Source organism: Apodemus sylvaticus, chromosome 3 (assembly GCF_947179515.1).
Source record: "Apodemus sylvaticus chromosome 3, mApoSyl1.1, whole genome shotgun sequence".
In the NCBI taxonomy this organism is placed as follows: domain Eukaryota; kingdom Metazoa; phylum Chordata; class Mammalia; order Rodentia; family Muridae; genus Apodemus; species Apodemus sylvaticus.
The window spans coordinates 149,975,216-149,995,733 of NC_067474.1; the positions used below are offsets into that span (position 1 = coordinate 149,975,216).

A 20,518-nucleotide genomic window follows, 5' to 3' on the forward strand; every position below is an offset into this window, starting at 1 on the left:
TCTGGATGTGGCCTGTACTCTCCAGGGTTTGGGTCCTGGGCTACCTTCAAAGTCCACTCCCCCCCCCCGGGGGAGGGGGGGGACCCTAGTACTTTGCACATAGCAGGCATTGGTGGGACTTTTTGAGACCATCTGGCCACTGCCGATTCCCATTTTAAAATAGGAAAAAGTAAGAAATATAGATGGGAAAGGACTTTCCTGGCAGCACATGAGGAATGAATGTGAAGTTAGTGGGACTAGAAGTCATGACCTCTGAGCCACGCCCAGTTCCTTCTCCACACTCACAAGAGTAAGGGGTGTTTGGTCGAGCGATTACTCCATTTCAGGCCCTAATCCCTGTGCATAGACGATTTTACTGCACCCTCCCAACGTCTCTGAAAGCATTCCTTTTGAGTGCGGTCTTGCCTTGTAAGTCTGGTTTCCTTCGGAGCCTAGCCCAGGTCCGGGGCACCTAGCTAGGAAAGCAATGAAAACTTGGCTGGGTTCAAAACCTGGGTTTGGAAGTAGGAGGTCTTAAGAAAGGTCCAAAGGGGCGTGGTCAAGCATCCGCCCCGCCCCGGAGCGCTGACGCAACACAAGGCCCCGCCCCTCATTGTCAGTCGGGGGAGCCTGAGCAGGCGCCGGCCGCTGGGAGCGGAGCGCCGGATCATCCGGCGGCGGGAGCGCGGGCCGCAGCCGCGGAGGTGAGGCGGTGGCGGGAGTGTGGTCAGGCGGGCGGCCCGGGGGCCCGGCTTGTGTGCCGGAGGTGAGGGGGGTCTCGGCCGGGGTGTCCCGGGGGCGGTGGGAAGTGCGCGCGGGTTCTGGAAGCGGAGCCGAGAAGGGGAGGTCTCCGGTGGGCCAGCCGGAGAGTGTGGCCGGAGTTGGAGGGAGAGACTCGGAGATTTTTTTTTCTTCTTGAGGAGGGGGAGGGACGTTTCTGAGGAGACTGGGGAGACGCCGAGTGAGGGCGAGCGCGGCTGTGGCGGCTAGGGAGGCGTCGGGGTCCTCGCCGTGCTCCGCGGGCCGGCGGGCCGGGAGGAAGGAAGTGAGCGGACAGGAAGGGCCGCGGCCGGTGTGCGGGACGCGGCGCGCGGGGGACGGGGAGAGGCCCGCGGCGGCCCCGGGGCGTCCGCAGCTGTCGGCCCCGGGGCTGCGGCCCGCCCGCGCGGCTCCCGCCGGCGCGCTGCTCCGTCTCGCGGCCAGACCGCCGCGGCCCGGGAAGGAATTCGAGGCATTCGCTTTGTTTAAGTTGCCAGTCGACAGTCCCGAGGACTAATTAATGGTGGAATCTGCAGGGGCACTCGGGTAGCCGCCGGCCCCCTCCCGCCGCCGCGGTGAACTTTCCGCAGCGCGCACCCCGCCCCGCGGCCCGGCAGGGAAGGGAGCCATGGCTTCCCGAAGCGCAGGAATGAAGTGCGGTTCGGGAGCCGCTTTTGGCCTGCGGCTGGCCAGGCGACCAGCAAGGGGAAGCCGGCGTCCCGGGCACGGCGGGGCTGGTGGGTTCCGCAGCCCGGTGGGGACCTCTCCGAGGTGCCTGCGGTTTCTGCTAATTACCTCGCAGGAGCCTCAGCCGGCGGAGAAAGACCCATCTTGCTATGGAGCATCTGTTTCTTCATCGCGTCAGCCCCTTTCCTAACACTGCAGAGCTTGTTGTGGCTTGTTTCGGAAATGCCGAGGCGGGTGCTCACACTTCGGGGTGGGAGAGGGGAAGAGAGCAGGCAACCTCCCACCCCCCTTCACACACCTCCAAAAAAAAAAAAAAATCTCCGCAGTGTTCTTTAACAGAGGAGCTTGCAGATTCTCTGTCGCACCTACGTTGACTTGAATGACCTTGGGGGAAAAGATTGTGCTTCTGAGCGCCTCGTGGTGGCTTTTCTGTCCATTGAGGAGAAAATAACTCTCTGGACCTCAGTGCCATTTGGAAGATATTTTTGAGAATTGGGGTTTGTTCAGGGTATTTCTTTTTTACCAGCTGCTGTCTGTGGTTCTGGCTTAAGGATCTGGACTAGTGACAGAGCCGGGAAGAATTCAGATCACCTAGGAAGATTTAGCAACCCCAGCTGAGGGGAGGATATTTCCTCTGGGAAAATCTGTACAGTGTGTTCCAGATTGCCTTCTGTCACTTTGTGTGCAGCTTTGGTGGCATTTGTGTGGTTAAATTCTGTAACCCCCTTAGAAAATTCTTCTCTTGTTAGAAATAATTGTTTTGCACAGAATATCCCCTTGGGGCAGATTAAGGTTTTGCACAATTTACTCGGAAGAATTTTCCAGGTTTCTAAAATTAAATCACTTTTCTAAACATAGCTAAAGTTTGAAAAACTAGAAATAGTGGGATGGGTAAGGAATGTATTGGACTATGAAGGCAGGAAGTGTAGATTCACAGCTGACTATCCCCTAACATCATGGATTTTAAAAATGATTTGTCTTTCTGTGTGTGGAAATGTTCACATGAGTTCAGGTGCTCTCTGAGACCAGATATCCCCTCAAGTTTTTGTTATAGGCAGCTATGGTTGAGAGATGCCTGACATGTGTGCTGGAACTGAACTTTGGTCTACTGGAGAGCCAGAAGGGTTCTTAAACACTTTGCTCTCTCTCTAGTTCCTATAACATGGATTGTTAGTTAGCCTTCCTTGATTTTTTTTTAAAGCCCAAAGACCAAGAAAGGAAACTAATAATGTTGAGTTGTCATTCAGTAATACTGCTGAGTGGTGAATATATTACTCAAGTCTCTGAAGTGCTAGTTGAGCAAATTGAAGGTCAGAATGTAAAAGTGACTATCCCAAGCTCATGTAGTAAGAAGTGGTACTGGAATTCAAAAATCAAGTAAGTTTGGAAGGTCCACAGTTACTTCCACCATGCATGCTGCCTTGGGAACTGAGAAACTTAGTTTCTGCATTTTTGAGTCAGTTCACTGGGTCACTGAGGTCCTTAGAGTAAATCACTCAAGTATTTTCCAATAAATAGCCTTCTTCCTGAGTGTTGTCAGTACACTTTGGCAGCATGTTTTTGGTACAAAGACTATATAAAAATATGTACTTTATACAGTAGATGGTTACTGTTCTGCTTATGTTGGAGTGAAACAACGGATGTATAAGTTGTTCATACATTTCATCTATATGATGGAACTTGGTAGAAAGTTGTAATGATCCTGCAGTAGAGGCCACCATTAAGGAGACACTCAGAATCCAGAAATTAAAACATTTTCATGTAACAGTTTTGGGACAGTACTAACTCAGTAAAGCACACTGCCTGTCAGATAATCCAACCTGAAGGATTTGTTACAAATTTTGATGCACATAATAGACACTCAGAAAAATTATTTGCTGAGTGATTGAATGTATATGTTATTGATATATAATTTATATAAGATATAATTAGCCAATGTTAGGTATATAGTTGTACAGTTGTGAACTCATTACTATTACCTTTATTCTTTTAAACTTTAAGGAAATGGTAACAGATAACAGATTGATTCCAAGGAAGGTTAGATTTCTGTGCTTAGATTTTATACTGTGAAATCAGGATAAATCCTAGGGCATCTGTATGCCAATTTGGTAGGAAATAGGGAAACCTTAAATATTTAATGCTGAGCATAAGAGAGGAAGTAATGCTTATATTTGGAAAGAAGTACATTTAGTTTAGGATGTATTTTTGCTAAAAGTAATCCTAGTTTAAAGTTTCATTTTACTTTTTTGTTTTTTTCAAGACAGGGTTTCTCTGTGTAGCACTGGCTGTCCTGGAATTCTGTAGACCAGGCTACCCTCAAACTCCCAGAGATCCATCTGCCTCCCAAGTGTTGTGCCACCACCATGGCTATAGTTTCTTGTTGTTGTTGTTGTTGTTTGGTTGGTTGGTTGGTTTTTTGTCTCCCCCCCCCCCCCCACACACACACACACAGGGTTTCTCTGTGTAGCTCCGGCTGTCCTGGAACTCACTCTGTAGACCAGGCTGGCCTCGAACTCAGAAATCCGCCTGCCTCTGACTCCCAGAGTGCTGGGATTACAGGCGTGCGCCATCACCACCCGAGTGTTTGTTTTTTAATAATTTTTTTATGTGCATTGGTGTTTGGCCTGCATGTATGTTTGTGTGAGGGTTTGGTTCTTTTGGAACTGGAGTTACAGTTATGAGCTGCCATGTGGGTGTGGGAAATTGAGCTGGGTCCTCTGGAAGAGCAGTCAGCACTCTTTAACAGCTGAGCCATCTCTCCAGCCCCTTGAAATGTTAACATGTTCACATAATACTTAATGGTAAAGATGCTGTGAGATGTTTGAAAGTCTTGCCTTCCCACCTGTAACAAATTGATCTCTGACTTATTTTAGGCAATATTTTTAAAGGAGAGGATATATTAGGCAGAACTTGTGGCTTGCTGGGAAGATATCTAATTTTACTTTCCTTATACTTTTCTTGAGTCACTAAACTTGACTCAAGTTGCTGTAGCTCAAGTCTGTCTTAGGAAATGCTAAAACCTTTTCTGCAGAGCTTTGAGATTCCAGAGTCTAGAAGCAGCCACAATTCTATTTATTATTTTTCTCCTTTCTCTCTTGCTTTTATTTATGTTGTAGAATCCTCCATTTCCATCTGTGCGTTTGTCTGAGAATGGAAACTCTTGTTAGCATCAACTATTGTCCCTCCTGCCTTTGTACTATTAGGAAATAATAATTAAATTAAAATACCCTCTAGACTACTCAACATTTTGGGTGACTGTAGGAAGAAAATTATAGTAGCTTACTTCATAGTTATGAAGTAGTTATTATCCTCATTTTATACAAGAGGGAGCTGAGCTCAGATCTGTTACTTCCAGACCCTGTGAGGGGCAGACAGGTTGAATCTTTATTTCATTCTACTCTAGTGTAGTGGGGGTAGCTCAAAGAACGCACTTTAAGATACTGTGTAAAAATTGGAGCTGCAGTGTAGAAGGCCTGATACTGTTGTTTTCATCTCTCCTTAGTTCCTAGAGATGCTGCCTCAGTGCTAACGAATTTGTAGCTCATCTTTTATTGCACAATTCCCCCTCATACTCAGCATTTATTATTTTTAAGTATAGTACTTTGTATTCATTTACTATTTGAGCCACTCCTTCCCTTTACACATGATCCAAAGTTCCCATCACTAGTTTGTTATCCAGGAACTTCCTACTTGGCCTGTGCCCTCGCTTTGTTTTATCTGGACAGTCTTATTTAATTATTTAATTTGAGTTTTGAGACAGGGTCTCATATAGCCCAGGTTGTATAGCTAAGGAAGTAATGAGAGAGAGAGAGAGGAGAGAAATAGAAAGTGTGTGTGTGTGTGTGTGTGTGTGTGTGTGTGTGTGTGTGTGTGTGTAAGTGTGTGTGTGTGTAAGCAGGTGAGAAGAAACAGAACGAGATTTGGAAAGAGGAGAAAAAAGAAAGGGAGAAAGAACTAAGCAATACATGGTTGACTGGAGAATTGTGGCATTTGTGAAACCTCTAGATTTTTAAGTTGGTGCTGGAATCTGAATGCTGGTCCTCATATTTGTCCAGAAACAGCTCTCTCTCTCTCTTTTTTTTTTTTTGGAGACAAGGCTTCTCTGTATAGCCCTGGCTGTAGACCAGGCTGGCTTCGAACTCAGAAATCCTTCTGCCTCTGCCTCCCAGAGTCAGGAACAGCTCTTTTAAAAAATTCCTTTAAATTAATTTTTTTAAAAAAGAATTATTCATTTATTTTATGTATGTGAGTACACTGTTGCTTTCTTCAGACACAACAGAAGAGAGCAACGGATCCTGTTACAGATGGTTGTGAGCCACCATGTGGTTGCTGGGAATTAAACTCAGGACCTCTGGAAGAACAGCCAATGTTCTTACCCACTGAGCCATCTCTCCAGCCCTTAAATTAATTTTTGATAGTGGACTTCATCCTGTTTCTTCTCTGGGAGAGGTTTTTGGTTTTTTGTTGTCGCTGTTTTTGAGACAGGGTTTTAGACAGCTGTCCTGGAACTAACTTTGCTGACCTTGAACTCAGAAATACACCTGCCTTTGCTTCCCAAGAGCCTAAGTTTATGTTGTGTATCAGAGATACTTCTCACTACCCTGTCCTGTTAGTCCTCCGTTATTCCCTATTACTGGCTTTTGTTGCTTTTTTTGTGTGGGACCTATTATGATTTATAATGATACACCTGCTTGCATGATTATTATCTGTCTTCCTACTCCAGCCATAGGAGCAAAGAAGTCATTTGTTTTGTTCTTGTATCTCTAATATCTAGCACAGTATGACATTGTATTTAATAAATGTTTAATAATTACATCCCAAAGTTAACATCTTTTTCTATCATCAAAAGGATGATACTTCAACAGGATGAAGTCCAATTTTTTTTTTTTTTGTATCATACCCCCCCCCCCCCTTTTTTTTTAGTTTTTCTAGACAGGGTTCTCTGTGTTGCCCTGGCTGTCTTGGAATTCACTTTGTAGATTAGGCTGGCCTTGAACTCAGAGATACACTTGCCTCTGCCTCCTGAGTGCTGGGCTTAAAGGTATGCACCACCACCACCACCACGTCGTCCCTGTTGCTTTACTCTTCAAGTATTTCTATTCTTCAAGAATTAGCTGTTTCTCATTGCTGTTATCCTGACTTTGCCTTAGTAAATTTATTGTCTCCTGTGCTGTTGGGATGGTTCAGCAGATAGTGTTTACTACTAAGCCTAAACAGCCTAAATCTGGTATAGTGGACCCATATAGTGGAAGGAGAACAACAATTCTTATAAGTTGTCCTTTGACCTCTACATGTATGCCATGGCATGCAGACATACAGATGTATGCACACACATACATGCATAAAAAGTAAATAAATAGAAATGTAATAAAAGTTTTAAAAATCCCTTTTTATATGGCATTTTTATTGATATTCCTTATGTTCTTGGCAAATAATACTGACTTGTCTTAATCCTAATTCATCTTGTTGGATCAAAAGCTTCTTTATCAAAAATATTAAAAAATTTTAAAAAATTAGATGGGTATAGTGGTGCATGTGTTTAATCCCAGTATTTGGATGCAGAGGCAAGTGGATCTTTGTGAGTTCAAGGCCAGCTGGTCTATATAATGAGTTCTAAGACAACCAGAGTTACATAATGAGACCCAGTCTCAAAAAACAAAACAAATTCCATTTAGTGTGTATGTGTTTGCATGCCCATGTTTATATACCACAGTATATGTATGGAGGCCAGAGAACAACTTGGGGTATATTTCTCCGTGAGTCCTGGGGATCAAACTCAAGTTGTTAGGCTTAGCAGAAAATGTCTGTATCCACTGTACCATTTTGTTCTCTCTCCCAAAAAACAAACGAACAAACAAAACATATTTACTGTGTATGTCCTGTATGTTTGTGTGATGGGGGTCAGAGGACAACTTTATAGAGTCATGGAGTTGTCTTTCTTTTCCACCTTTATGTGGGTTTCTGAGACCTAATTCAGGTCACCAGTCTTGGCAGCAGGCACCTTTACCCATGTAGCCACCATGCTGGCTCTCCCCCCAAAATCTTACAAGTTATAAGGCTAATACTTGCCATTTTTTTCTGTTAGTTTAGTAGCTTATATCTTTAAGAAATTATGTTGTTTTTTAATGTTTCTGTGTGTCGGTGTTGTAAGATGTGTGCAGGTGATCTTGCAGGCCAGAAGAGGGTATGGAGTCCCCTAGAGCTGGAGTTACAGTTTTGTTTTCCATCATCAGAACTGGTAGCTATACTCTGATCCTTTGGAGAGCAGCTAAGATTCCTAACTGCTGAGCCATTGCTTCAACTCTCATACGAGCTTTTATCTTTTTTATTTTTTTATCTGCATTTATTTTATGCTGAATTTATTCTCATGCCATGAGTTTTTGTTTCCTCAGTTTCTTCCGGGATATCTTTTTCTTCTGTGCAACCTCCTCTTCTGGCTTTGGAACAATATGTTCCTTCTCAGTGAGGAGAAGCTCATGTATGGCAGGGGGAGCTCATGTATGGGTTAATCTGGCCATGAACTCGGTTCGTTGGTTCGTCTTAGGTGCCTTGTTTACCTGGATGTGTTCAATGACTAGAGAATCTACGTCTAAACCCTTAAGTTCAGCATCACTCTCTACATTTTTAAGCATGTGCAGCAAAAATTTAGCACTCTTTTGGCCACCATTCCCTGTGTCCAGCCCCACTGTTGGGCCTGGGTGCACCGACAAACTGCACTATTATACCGCTGGAATGCCACACATTGCTTCTTTAAAGTGACATCCTTCAGATACTTGGTGGCTTTGTGCATATGCATACCCTTAATGGCTTGGGCAGGTTCCCGGGTGTTATTAAAGTGAACACAAAGGTTTGAACCTCTTGATTTGCATGGTTTTTGTGGGGTTTTCTGGGTCAAGGGAATAGTGAACTATCTTCACAGGTCACCTCTGGCCACTTACAGGAAGAGCCTAGCTTATGTCTTAATTGCATTATTTGATAAAGAATTTGTATTCAGAAGTTGTTTATATTAGTAATCCTCTAATCATTTCACTGAATACTGTATATGGTAGGTCCTTAGTAGAGGGTATTTTGTGTGTGTGTGTGTGTGTGTGTGTATCAGGTGTCTTCCTCGATTCATCTCCACATATTTTGAGACAAGTTCTCTTAATGAACTAGGTAATAGTGAACAGTGATTGACTAGATTCAGCAGACTTTTGGGATCTACTTGTCTCTTTCTCCCACTTGCTGGAGTTACTTTCTCAACTTTTTGTGGGACCTGGGGACCTGAATCCAAGCTCACAGAACAACAGCTCACTGAGACATCTCACTAGCTTTCTGTCCCCTCCCTCACTTTGGTTTTTTTGTTTGTTTGTTTGTTTGTTTGTTTTGTTTTTGTTTAGGCTGGCCTTTAGTGTACAGTTTTCCTGATCCTGCCTTCTAAATGCTGAGATGTCACAGGTATGCTTTACCAAATTTATCACCACATTTGTCTTCAGTAACTTAAGCATCACCAAAACTACTTATGTGTAGGTATCAATTTTAACTTCTTAGGCTTATCAATACAGATTCTTTTTTTTTTTTTAAATATTTTTTAATGTAAGTACACTGTAGCTGTCTCCAGACCCTCCAGAAGAGAGCATCAGATCTCATTACAGATGGTTGTGAGCCAACATATGGTTGCTGGGATTTGAACTCAGGACCTTCAGAAGAGCAGTCAGTGCTCTTAACCACTAAGCCATCTCTCCAGCCCCCGAATTCTTTTTTTATTTTTGTTTTTTGTTTTTTGTTTTGTTTTGTTTTGTTTTGTTTGAGACAGGGTTTTTCTGTGTAGCCCTGGCTGTCCTGGAACTCACTCTGTAGACTAGGCTGGCCTTAAACGCAGAAATCCACCTGCCTCTGCCTCCCACGTGCTAGGATTACAGGCGTTTGCTACCACCACCTGGCATCGAATTTGTTTTTTTTTTTTTAAAGATTTATTTATTTATTATATATAAGTACACTGTCGCTGTCTTCAGACACCCCAGAAGAGGGCGTCAGATCTCATTACGGATAGTTGTGAACCATCATGTGGTTGCTGGTATTTGAACTCAGGACCTTCAGAAGAGCAGTCGGCGCTCTTAACCACTGAGCCATCTCTCCAGCCCCTTGTTTTTTTAAAGACTGGAATTCTACATAATATTTTCTTTAATCCAGAAGGTAGGAATGCACTAAGTGCATCAGGTAGTAGACTGATATGGTATGAGAGTTCAGAAGTTTAGTCCTGGTGCCACAAAGCACTTGTTCCTTTGAAACCTATCACTAGTGAAGAACTAAGCAGTTTCCACCACGAATGGCGCTTGTTCTGTACATATGTAAGACTCTATAGATTGGGGTCATTAACTGAAGTGAGATGAGTTATTTTTTGATTAATATTTTATTGGTCCTGTTGATAATGAAAATTCTGAGTTCCTGAATTTTGTGACACATGCCTGTAATCTCAAAACTGGGATTGGTGTGAAGGCTAACATGGGGATCATGATTTAAAGGTGTATGGTGGGGCTGTCTCAAAAATAGAAACAAAATAGAGATATCTCAATGGGTAAAGCACTTGTCACACAAGCGTGAGGTCCTAAATTCAGATCCCCAGAACCTATAAAAAGCCTGGCAGGATAACATGTATGTATATGTGATTCCAGTACTACTACCACAAGACAGAAGGCAGAGATAGGAGAATCCCTGAATGCTCCCAGGCCAGCCAGCATGGAGTCTGTAGTAGGAGCAAATGATTCCATGTCTTGGACAAAGTAGTAGAAGGTGATGTCTTGTACCTGAGGTTGCCCTCTGACCTCCATACACATGCTATGGAATGTGTATACCCACAAGAATACACATACACAGATAAAACAAGAAACAAAATACAGGCTGAAGAGATGACTTAGTTGGTAAAGTGCCTGTCATGCAAACATTTGAGGTTGGATCCCCAACACCCATGTAAAAGTCCAGCATGTGTAGTTGACCCCAGCACAGGGGTGGTGGAGATAAGATGGATCCCTGAAGCTTATTGGTCAGCTGAATTGATGATTCAGTAAGAGACACTGTCTCAAAAAATGAAGTGAGCTGAACATGTGATACTCACCATCAATCCTGGTACCTGGGAGGCAGGTCTATTTCTGTGAGATGGAGGTCAGCGTACTTGGTCTGTGTACTGAATTCCAGACTACCTACAAGCTATATAGTCATAGTGAGAGACTGTCTCTAAAGTGAGAGAAAGGCGAGCAATTGAGGAAAGACAATGCTGGCCTTTGGCCTTTACTTGCACAAACATTGTATGCACACCTGTGTGCTCATTTGCATATACTCATGTGAACAGATATATACCTTCTCTCTCCCCCCAAAAAGAAAGAAAAGGAAAAGGAAAACTTGAACCAGTCAGATCTATTTAAAGCAAGGGGACTAGAGAGATGGCTCAACTCTTGAGAACACATGCTGTTCTTCCAGAAGACCTGGTTTCAGTCCCTAGCCACCCACATTGCAGCTCAGAACTGTCTGTAACTGCAGTTATAGGGGACCTGGCACCCTCACCCAGACATAAATGCAGGTAAACCACAAATGCACATAAATAAATAAATCTTAAAGCTGTAGACTGTTGGTAAACTTTTTTGGCAATTATTTTCCCTTTCTGTATTAAAGGCATAATAATGTGTATGTTAATGAACATACACATTATTTGAGTCAGTGTGAGTGCACACTAATTTAGTAGACATCTTTTTCTTTTTTTAAATAGTTTTTTTTTTCATGTATGTGAGTACACTATCACTGTCTTCAGACACACCAGAAGAGGGCATTGGATCCCATTACAGGTGGTTGTGAGCTGCCATGTGGTTGCTGGGGATTGAACTCAGAACCTCTAGAAGAGCAGTCAGTGCTCTTAACTGATGAACCAACTCTCCAGTCCAGTAGACATCTTATAATGAGTGATAAATAGAAATCCCTGTTTAAGAGAGTCCTACTATATATTTTAAATTAGTGATTATTTTTTTCTAATGGAATTATACCATAAGATTCCAGAGTGATCTAGTAATCGTTTTATTAAGCAAATTGCTTGTGAAATTTCTGAGAGAGATTAATTTTGTTAATTTTATGTAATATCACTATTATCTTTTTCTTTATAAATTCTAAAATTTTATTTTATTAAATAAGATTATTTGCTTTTAACTTTTTTATTACAGCTAATAGATCAATTAAAAATAACTCACATGTATAGGTATGTCAAGCCAGAAGTAAACTTTAGTAAGTTGACTTTTAATTTTAATGATCGGAGACAAATGATAAACTTTGGGGCATCCATTGCAAAGTCTTTTTTTTTTTTTTTTTTTTTTTTTGATTTGGTCTTTTTCGAGACAGGGTTTCTCTGTATAGCCCTGGCTGTCCTGGAACTCACTCTGTAGACCAGGCTGGCCTCAGACTCAGAAATCCGCCTGCCTCTGCATCCCAGAGTGCTGGGATTACAGGCGTGCATCACCACCGCCCAGCTCAAAGTTTCTAGAGTTGACAGCCTGCTTCATCACTTACAGATCAGCTCTGCAACTAGAGATGCAAATTCCTGGTAAAAGACTATAAACTATTGAACTGCTTAAAATTATTTTAAGTTAAGTTATTATTAAGTCGTTTTTGGTAGTGATATTAATATTGCTGGCCACTGTCTTTTTCTTATTCCAGGTATATATCTAAAGTGACTTTTATCCTGGAAGTTATAATAATTATGTTCCAAGCACTGTTCTGACGAAAAAAAATAAACTTGTGCGAGTGCACACACACACACACACACACACACACACGCATATGTACATGGAGTCATATCAAGGTCAAGGAGTGGATATATAAAGAAATACTGTGTCTTCAGGAGCCCTTTGTAAGCAAATATTTAGGAAAGTATGGTAGTTGAAATTAGAGAATTTCACTTGTTTTTTTTTTTTTTTTGTGACTTTCCTGTATAATTTTCCTTGCTTTTACATAGATCAGTTGTGGTATTTTGGGGTTCTATATTTCTTGCTGTGTAATTTTACTCCTCTTTGAGCTATCTGAAAGGTACTAGAATAACTTTTCAAGTAATAATGTCAGAACTTCCTAAAATGGGAAGCTTTATATTTTTTTTTAGTTTGTGACCTATAGTCAATCTTTGGTCTAAAGATACTTTTTTTTTTTTTGATACTTGGATTTGGTTTTTTCGAGACAGGGTTTCTCTGTATAGCCCTGACTGTCCTGGAACTCACTCTGTAGACCAGGTTGGCCTCGAACTCAGAAATCCGCCTGCCTCTCTGCCTCCCAGAGTGTTGGGATTACAGCATTCGCCACCATCTCCAGGCCTAATGATACTTCTTGACTTGGGGTTATGAAAGTAGCTAAGTGGCAGAACGTGCTTAGTGTGTGCAAGGGCCTGGGTTTCATCTCTAGCAAGAAACTTCCCCAGTCCCTGCCCAATTTAAACGCTTTTGTTTGTTTGTTTTGAGACAGGGTTTCTCTGTGTAGCCCTGGCTGTCCTGGAACTCATTCTGTAGACCAGGTTGGCCTTGAACTCAGAAATCCATCTGCCTCTGCCTCCCAAGTGCTGGGATTAAAGGCGTGCACCACCATTGCCCAGCTAAACTTTTTTTGAGAGAGGGTTTTGTCCTGGAACTCCCTCTGTAGACCAGGTTAGCCTCACACTCAGACTGGCTTGCATTTGCCCTCTGAGTGCTGGGAGTAAAGCCATGCACTTTGCCTGGGTATATGTGAAGCCACACACAAAGCTCCCACTCCCATTTTAAAATATAATTCAGCTTAATTTTTTTTTTTTAGACAAGGTCTCATGTATCTGAAGCCGCACTTGAACTCATGATTGTCCTGCCTCAGCCTTCTAAGTTCTAAGATTACAGATGTATACCATTATGCCTGACATTTTAAAGTTTTATTTCCCTCCCACTTTTTGCCTTCAAAAGTTTTATTACAATATTTTATTTTAATTTTCCTATTTTCTATTAATCTCCTTATGTGCCTAATTTATTACTTAAGTTGTATCTTAGGTTTGTATAGCACAAAACATAGTATATTCAAGTTTCTTACGTCAGCTTTCAGGTATCGTCTAGGGTCTTGGGATGTATATCCTGTGTGTAAGGAAGGAATGTTGTATTTTCTTTGTTTTTTTTTTCAGAGCATGTTATACATTTCCTAAACCTGATAAATATTCATTTTTAAGAGGTTTATGTTTAACTTTTGGCAGTTAGGCAAGTCTGGCGAGTGAAGTGAGTGATTGTTTTTGGTCTCAAATGAAAGGCCATGTAATTCTAAAAGGTGAAGAATGGGGTTTCTTTATGTGTGAGACTTGCCTTTGAGAATCCTCCAAGTGGTGTTTCAAAGGCTTTGAATCTTGATTGTATGAATAGAAGAAGAGAGTCTTGCTTCCTAAAATGGTTTCCTTTGAAAAACATCCTTGTTTGGATGTCTGTTTAAATCATTGCTTAAATAAAACTTGTTAGACTTGTTTTTTGTTTTGTTTTGTTTTTTTCGTTTTTTATTCTAGACAGGGTTTCTCTGTATAGCCCTGACTGTCCTGGAACTCACTCTGTATACCAGGCTGGCCTCGAACTCAGAAATCTGCCTGCCTCTGCCTCCCAAGTGCTGGGATTAAAGGCATGTGCCACCATCCCCCAGCTAGACTTGTATTATGATTGAGTTTGTGGGGGGTAGGTGGGAGTGGGCCAGGAGGGAGGGGCATATACTTGGAGGCAGAGGGTAGAAGGAGGGGTAGGGGGTTTTTGGGGAGAGGGGAAACTGCTAAAGGTTTTAGCATTTGAAATGTAAATGAAGAATATATTCAATAAAAAATTTTATTTAAAAAATGATTGAGTTTGGAATTCTCTTGATGAACTGTTAGCTTGTATTAATATCAGTGTGATTTTTATTTGTAACCTTAAAAAAATAATATGTTAGGCCATGCTAGGTATGGTAGCACAGGACTGTAATCCCAACAGCAGGCTGAGGCAGGAGGATTCTAAGTTGGAGATGAGACGAGGCTATATAGAGAGACCCTTTCTCAAACAAAAATGAGAAGGAAATACGGTCTGTTGATGCCCAAATCTGTAGAGAAACAGATTAAACTTTATAGTTTTAAAAAAAGATTTATTTATTTATTTTATGTATATAAGTACGCTGTAACTGTCTTTAGACATGCCAGAAGAGGGCATCAGATCCCATTACAGATGGTTGTAGCCACCATTTGGTTGCTGGGAGTTGAACTCAGGACCTCTGGAAGAACAGTCAGTGCTCTTAACTGCTGAGCCACCTTTCCAGCCTTAAACTTTATTTGTAATCACAAGGTTGAAATCGGTTTTCCAGACCTACTTACCAAGGGTTATTTGTATAAGTTTTCTGCAGAAGATGAAAAGTTCAAGTAGAAAAATATAATTCATCTGAGCCTGACAGCATCTTTTATATATGAGCACTTTGGTATAGATTATATTGTTACTACTTTATAAACTTGGAAGGTCAGTTAGCCCAGGTGCCAGTGTCAAGCAAGGTTCTTAAACTAAGAACTCTACTGTTCAAGCCAGCACACTGGATCATTTTATCAGCTATGTACATGAAATATTTCTCCCTAAGAAGTACAACCAGTACTTTGTCATGTTGATAGGAAGAATATAATTTTTAGATTTAAATTTTTCATTTATTTTTTGAGATATAATTACATCATTTCCCACTTCCCTTTTCGTCTCCAAACCCTCCTATATATTCCTTCTTGTTCTTTTTCAGATTCATGGTCTCTTTTTTTTTTCATTAATTGTTGTTGCTCACATGTATATATACATGTGTGTGTGTGTGTATTCCTAAGTACATAAATATGACTGCTCAGTTTGTATAATGTTACTTATATGTATGTTCTCGGGGTTACCATTTGGCATTGGATAACCAATTGTTGTATTCTTCCTTGGAGAAGACTATTTCTCTGGATCTCAGCATTCCTTAGTTGCCCATAGTTCTTTGTGAAGGTTGAGGCTTCCTACTTTTCTCTGTTGATTTAGTGTGTATAATGTTGTCCTTGTTCAGTTCTTGTTTAAGGCACTCATGTTGGTGAGACTTCATGGGTGTAGCTTTTGATATTATTAGGAAATAAAATTTCATTGCATACTCTCTTATCCATTGGCATTTACAATCTTTCTGCTTCCTCTTCCACACAAATACCTTGATAGTGGTAAGTAGCAGCTCTTTAATAGTACTTAAAACCCATTCAGCCAAAAAGAAATCATACCTGGTACCAGAAACCTGGGGCTAATGAAGCCATGTGTCTTGAAGGGAGGGGAACTTACAACTTCCACTTTACTAAACTGGCATAATTTCATTTAGATTTTGGTGGTTGCAGAGATTCATTAAATGGGAGACTGACAGTAGCTGTTGGTAAGATACTTAAAAATTAAGTTAGGCCGGGCGGTGGTGGCGCATGCCTGTAATCCCAGCACTTGGGAGGCAGAGGCAGGTGGATTTCTGAGTTCGAGGCCACCCTGGTCTACAGAGTGAATTCTAGGACAGCCAGGGCTACACAGAGAAACCCTGTCTCGAAAAACCACTGTTAGTAGACCTGTGTGTATAATGGTGTCTTGTAGGTTTAAGTAAGGAATGCTATGTTTTAAAATCTTTTATTTTTTATTTTTTGTAATACTGGTGATTAAACCGGGGGCTTTATACATGGTAGGCAAGCCTTTGTACCATGTTGTTGTTGTTGTTGTTGTTGTTGTTGTTGTTGTTTTTGTTTGGTGTGTGTGTGTATGTACGTACGTATGTACATATGTACGTACACACCAGGTACATGATACATATAGAGATGAGAGGACTTTGGGTGTTGATCTTCCACCTTGTTTGAGACAGGTTCTCTTGTTTACTGTGCTTCTGGGAATTCTTCAGTCTCAACCTTCTATTTCCCCTTTAGGGTACATCAAGGTTACAGAAGCACATGCAACAATATCTGACTTTATGAGGGTTCTGGGGTTCTGAGCTCAGCTTGTCAGGCTTGAATGACAAGTGCTTAGATCTACTGAGCCATCTCTCCAGTTCTTCACTGTTCCTCCTCTTCCTCCCTCCTCCCCCCTTTCTGTGATTACACAGGTGATTACCAGGCCTTGCAGGAATTCTTGTACTTTCTGCCACAGTTGTACATGAGATATTCTTAATGTATTTTGATAAGATTAGACATTATCAATATCTTTTTTTGTAGGAACTTGTTTGATGATTAGGTTAACTAACACTTTTGAGGTTAGATTCTAAATCAATTTGACAGTAAGAATAAAAATTTTAAGAGCGATTGGGTGTAGCTCAGTAGTAGAGTGCTTGCTTAACATTAACATGCCCCTGCTTAGTTAGGTTTCTCAGTAACACATGCACACACACTGTTCAGGCTAGTTTTATGCCAATTTGATACAAGTGATAGTTAGCGCAGAGGAGGAAACCTTATGAAATTATGGAGAAATGACTGGGCTGTAGGTAAGTCTGTGGGGTGTTTTCTTAGGATTTGATACCGGAGGGCCCAGCCCCAGCCCCAGCCCCAGCCCATTTTAAGTATGGCCACCCCTGAGCTGGTGGTCCTGGTTTCCCTGAGCAAGCCATAAGGAGCAAGCCAGTAAGCCACATCCTTCCATTGCTCATGCCTTTAGGTTCCTGCCAAGTTTAAATTCCTGTCTTAGAAGATTCCTCTGTGTACTGTGATTCAGAATATGTAAGTGAAACAAACACCTTTTTCTCTTTAAGTTACTTTTAGTCATGGTCTTTCATCACAGCAGTAGTAACCCTTAGTAAGACACACACATACACACACACACACACCCCACACACACACCCCACACACACCCCACACACACGGTGCTGGGGTGTGGAGTATCTGCATATCATTAGCTGAGGTTCAGTCTCCAATATAGAAAGAGAAAGTAAAAAGAAGTATGATTTAGAAAAATAGGAAGATAGTGAGGCAGGTAAAGGATCAGAGAGACTGAGGAGATGCTAAAGAAATGAAGGATAAGATTTCAGGTCAGCCGGGCAGCGGTGGCGGCGCATGCCTGTAATCCCAGCACTTGGGAGGCAGAGGCAGGCGGATTTCTGAGTTCAAGGCCAGCCTGGTCTACAGAGTGAGTTCCAGAACAGCCAGGGCTATACAGAGAAACCCTGTCTTGAAAAAACCAAATCAAAAAAAAGCAAAACAAAACAAAAAAAAAGATTTCAGGTCATAAATAGAAGTTAGTGAAGTGCAATTAGTTGTCATATGAAGTAACAGGAATAATCTAGAAATGTGCATTTAGTGTTCAGAGGAGGAGAGAAAATGAGAAGACTGAACTGACTTCATGTACAATTTTGGCTAGTGTCACATTAGATTTTAAAAGCAAGGATATCTATATCTCTATATCTCTATATCTCTATATCTATCTCTATCTATCTATCTATCTATCTATCTATCTATCTATCTATCTATCTATCTATCTATCTGTTTTGTTTATAGTACTGGTTTTGTGTTCAATCTTACTGTAGTTAATGCAGGACAAACAAAAAGACAAAAGGAGAGCCACATACGGCTCTTAAAATTTTTTGTTTGTTTGTTTGTTTGTTTTTTGTTTTTTTGGATTTGGTTTGTTTGAGACAGGGTTTCTCTGTGTAGCCCTGGCTGTCCTGGAACTCACTCTGTAGACCAGGCTGGCATCGAACTCAGAAATCCTTCTGCCTCTGCCTCCCAGAGTGCTGGAATTACAGGTGTGCACCACCACCGCCCGGCTGGCTCTTAAAATTCTAATTGGGGAGACAGTGTTTACTTTTGAAAGAGTTCCTTCATGGTAGTGAGCCCATACAAGGGATATAGACTACTGGTTCAAAAACCAGCCTCATTTCAAGAGCTTATTTTTCCAAATAAGGACATGAAGATGAGACACATCAAATACCACTACAAAAGACAGATCCTTAAAAGCAGACAGGAGAAAAAGGTATCTTGGAGGAAAACAGGTTTAAGTACTACATAATTCCCTTTGTGGAAAATGTACATTAGTATTCTTTGGAAGTGCCATTGAGTAGTGACTACAGTAAACTTTGTTACGCTGCTGGAAATGAGACTGTGCTTTACTAAGTTTAGTTTGAGGACTTCATGAAGACAGACCAAGTTTTTCTGGATTTGAATTGGTAGGAAGAGAGGATGATTTTCCAGACTAGGGCAATGCAAATCAAAGATACTAAGATTGAGACACACTTGTGTGCTTGATGAGCCTGAGAAGACCTGTATGATATAGTATGGACTGTGAAGAGGTAAGATTCAGATTAACAACCATTAGTACTGAGGAATTTAGACTTGGTCTTGTCAACTTTTGGAAGCCATTGAAAGTTTATAAATTAAGTAATGACATGTATTTGGAATTGTAGACTGTTATTAATGAAGTAGAGGATTAGAAAGGAGTTTTTGTTTCTTTTTAAATAAATCTTATTGTTGTATTTTATGTGTATGAATGTTTTGCTTGTCTGTCTGTGGATCTCTTATGTGCCTTGTGGTAAGAAGAGGGCATAGGATCTCCTGGAATTAGAGTGACAGATGGTTGTGGTTGTGAGCCATCATGTAGACTCTGGAACCAAACTTAGACCCTCTCAGGAGCAGCCAATGGTGCTGAGCCATCCCTCCCCCCCCCCCCCAACAGTTTTACTGTTTAGTCCTTGGTGGCCTGCTTTTTGCAGTACAGCATAGTCTGGCCTCAAACTTGCAGCAATATTTTTGCTTTAACTCGTAAGTGCTTGGATTACAAGTACATGCCACCATGCTCAGTTCCAGTTAAAGTTTTTGTTGTTTTTGTTTATTTTAAAGAAATTGTAATGTAAGAGAGCAAGGTATGAGTAGGGGGTTATAGAAAGACTTAGGGAGGTGGGTAGAGCAAATGGTATACTACATATATATTTAATAATTATATTAAACATTTTAAGCATGACTACTAGTGAGGCATGAACTTAGGAGCTGAGTGGAAAAATAAAAAAAGGGATATATTAGAGGGCTCAGTGGATAAGAGGGCCTGAGTGAGTACTCATGTGACAAAAAGAACTAAGTGTGACCTCTGACACCTGCAACCTCACAACAGAGCAGAAGGCACAAAACTTAGCAGAAAACTAGCAAGCTCCAGGTTCAGTGAGACAGCGTGTGATGAAATGAAGGCAGAGAGTGATAGAGCAGGACACCCAAGAGGTACCTCTGTTCTCTGTGCATCACTACTTGCTCATGTACATGTGCGTGCATGTGCTTATGCATGAGGACATGCACATAAGCAGCGATGTATTGGAGAGGTTTTGTGGAGGGTAGAGAAAGGACTAAATGACATAAATAAAAAAGGATAAAATAAAAATTTGAGGTTGGTAAAACTGAAGAATTATTTGTGATTGTTACTTTGTTGTGGGTAATTTTGGCTGCCTGTTTTGTGCTGCTGATGTGCACCTGCCCGTGAGCTATCTTGGATCCGAGAATAGAAAATATACACACACACACACATACATACACATATACACACACACACATACACACACACACACACACACACACACACACACACGCGCGCGCGCGCGCGCACTAGTTATTCTTTTTTTGTTTTGTTTTGTTTTGGTTTTTTGGATTTGTTTTTTTTTTTTTTTCAAGACAGGGTTTCTCTGTGTAGCCCTGGCTGTCCTGGAACTCACTCTGTAGACTAGGCTGGCCACGAAATCCGCCTGCCTCTGCCTCCCAAGTGCTGGGATTACAGGCGTGCGCCACCACCGCCCGGCACACGCTAGTTATTCTTAAAATGCCTTGGCTGACTCAATGACTGGGCACTCCTAAACCTTCCCTGCTGCCCCAGGCCCAGTAGGAAATCTCACATGGCTGGCTGGCTTCTGTATACCCTTCTCTCCCCTAGTCACCATTCTCTCTATGTCCTACCCTGCAACTCTCAGTGTTCCACCTGGTGCTCAGCCATTGGCTACTGGCAACTTTATTGATAGATCAAAAACCAATTGAGGGCAAGGACCTTCAGCAACACAGATTCCAGATTAAATCAAAGCATCAAAACTGCCCCTTACACTATGTATGGATTATAGATATAGATGTCTCTAGTGTGTGAGTAGA

General features: G+C 41.6%; 1 protein-coding gene across 3 annotated transcripts in view; it reads left to right on the forward strand.

The window, feature by feature from the left end:
- The window catches only part of Luzp1 (leucine zipper protein 1), a 90,921-nt gene that overhangs the window by 6,176 nt on the left and 64,227 nt on the right, over positions 1-20,518 (forward strand). For 2 of the 3 annotated variants that reach the window (XM_052177786.1, XM_052177785.1), the window contains exon 1: positions 600-683. The exons of the other annotated variant lie outside the window; for it this stretch is intronic. The gene's annotated coding sequence lies outside the window, so the exon portion shown is untranslated. Of the gene's footprint in view, positions 1-599; positions 684-20,518 lie in introns of those variants that run through there. 3 annotated transcript variants of the gene reach the window in all.